The sequence below is a fragment of the Apis dorsata genome, unplaced genomic scaffold, assembly GCF_000469605.1.
Source record: "Apis dorsata unplaced genomic scaffold, Apis dorsata 1.3 scaffold_176, whole genome shotgun sequence".
Taxonomy (NCBI): domain Eukaryota; kingdom Metazoa; phylum Arthropoda; class Insecta; order Hymenoptera; family Apidae; genus Apis; species Apis dorsata.
Window position 1 is genome coordinate 703,106 of NW_006263463.1, and position 2,531 is coordinate 705,636.

At 34.3% G+C, this 2,531-nt stretch overlaps 1 long non-coding RNA gene across 1 annotated transcript in view; it reads right to left on the reverse strand.

The window, feature by feature from the left end:
* LOC102671705 overlaps positions 1-2,531 on the reverse strand; it is a 15,434-nt gene that overhangs the window by 2,484 nt on the left and 10,419 nt on the right. The window contains exons 2-3 of the long non-coding RNA XR_421574.2: positions 1,334-1,461; positions 1,116-1,269 (exon numbers count right to left, since the gene is read on the reverse strand). This is a non-coding gene — a long non-coding RNA (uncharacterized LOC102671705). The remainder of the gene's footprint in view (positions 1-1,115; positions 1,270-1,333; positions 1,462-2,531) is intronic.

The window sequence follows — 2,531 nt, forward strand, 5'->3', positions numbered from 1 at the left end:
AATACTTAGAATTATAAGAAATATTTGGAATCAAAAAAATTACTAAAAAAAAAAAGTTATATGGAATTTTTTGACCAATTATATTTTTCTAATACAAAGTCAAAAATTTGAATAAAATGAAAAATTTCTGCCTCAGAATTTCTGAAAAAATTTCTGCTATTTCCTGCCCAATTATATTCTTCTGATACAAAGTTGAAATTTTTGATAGCAAAATTTTTATTCAAATTTGTAATTTTATAATAGGAAAATATAATTGGAGAGACAGATGTGAAATTTTTCTCGAATATTTCTAGACAGTAAATTTTTTATCATCATTAGACATTTTTAATCAAATTTTAAATTTATGTATTCGAAGAATATAATTTGAGAGAAGATGGCACTTTGAAATTTTCTGGAATTTAGTGTACTTATCTGATTCATACTTATCCTTTAAATATATATTTGATTCTGCGCTTGGTGCTGCTAAATTTTCAGGAAAAAAAAATATTTCACTTAATTATAATTATGGGATTTAATATTTTCCACTTGTTGTATTTAAAGACATATGAAATAAATTTGATTTCCATCTTTTGCACTTTATACGTTATGAAAATAACAAATAGCTTATTTAAATAGGTACTAAAAAGTTAACGTTGATCATAAAGTTGACGATGAAGATTTTTAACAACCGAGGATTGTTGGAATTAATTATAAAATTTTAATCAAACACATATACAATTCATATAAACACATATTTTAATTAAATACATATTTGCAAAGCTTTCTAAAGTTTTAACGTTACATTAATAACCACAACCGTACACCATAAAGTGTTCAAACAATTTTATTTTCAAATGAAGCGTATATTATATTATATTTACCGAATGTATATATATTACGTATTTACTGAAATTTTTACCGCCTCTGGAATATAAAGCATACAAAATTTATTTGTCGGTGAATTGTCGGTATTAATATAATTCTGATAGGCTGAAAAAAATGTATGGAAAATGGTGCGATTAGAGTCATGCATGATGCATATATCCCTCAATTTTATCAGATAGTTAGTGAAGAATATTGTGGCGGATCGTTTCCTATCCGGACAGCGTTGGAATTAATTATAAAATACTTATTACATTATGTACCGGTGAATTCATTTTCTTCCTTCTGTTCTGCTACCGGCACGCGTACAAGGCTTAGAAAGTTGGAAGTTGGTTCATTGTCCTCCTCCGGACGTGAGAAATACGCAAAATACTTCAAGTGACACTCCGGGTGGGGGGGGATCTCTTTCTGTCGAGAAAAATAATCGCGTAACGCCTAGCTAGCAAAGCAAATACCTTTCACGCTTATTAACCCTTTCTGTCCTCAAGGTACTTTCAAGGACCTCCCGCCATTAAAATACTGCCATGAGCATGCTTACAGGCCTGATGCTAGTTATTAGAACCACTTTCAGTTCCAGAGTCCGTGATGTACTCGGCTTATCTGAAAAATAACGGGATCGTAAATAAGTGCATTGATTTAAACAATCGATCTTTGTTTTTTTAAAAATCTTTTCCTTTCCTTTTATTGAAAAGAATGCCCAATATCGATACAAAACTGGGCGTGTTCGAACAAATAATCTTCCAAAAAAACATTCCAAAATTTTCGCCCAACTAAATATTTTATATGGCAATATAACAATTCGTATAAGAATTATTTTAAAAAAAGGAAGAAAAAATTATTCAGGGCAGAAAGGATGATGAGATTTAGAACGTGACAACGCGATATAACATAAAAGACGCGTTTTATCCGATTCGTTAAAATCGCGTTCAAGGCGGGATTAACAACGTCGCTCAAAACGTAATCCACGAGTATCGCGTCGATCTGTCCACTCTCTCTCCTTCTTCCTTTCCCTTCCTTCCTTTTTATCTTCGCATCTCGCTAAAATTATTGCCATATCCACCGAATGTCATTAACGAGAACCTCCCGTCCCCACTCCAATTGTTATTCCTTCTTTTTTTTTTTTTTTTTAAACGTGGATGCCCCCGTGATTATTCGCGAAATAGTGCGCGCGGTACGCGCGTGCACGCGCGGAAAAATCATGAATACACGGGGACGTGGAGGCGCATTTCTATCGATATTGAAGCGGTGTTGTGCACCGCGACGAGAATAAGTCTCGCCACGCTTTTCAGCTGTATTTTTGCATCGCGAGCGGATCCCGCGCAATTTACGCATGCAACGAGCGTAGAAAGCTAGAAGACGGTTCATCGCACGGGAGAACGTGAGAAATACTTACACCATTCTACTTTTCTCTCTCTCTATATATATATATATATGTATGTATCTCTCTCTTTTTCTCTCCACCTTCTCAGTTACCTCCTTCACCTCCTTCGTATACTCGAAGTTGCCCGTGTATATACTAAACTACGTTCGGTACGTGGATGAAAAAAAAAGAAAAAAAAAAATAAAAGCGCGGCTGCACTTCCCCGCCCCTATTAAACAGGTAGTTGCCGGATAAAAACAAAATCGCTCCTCTGCGTGGCCGCGGTTTGAAAAAAAAGGAAAAAGGAGAG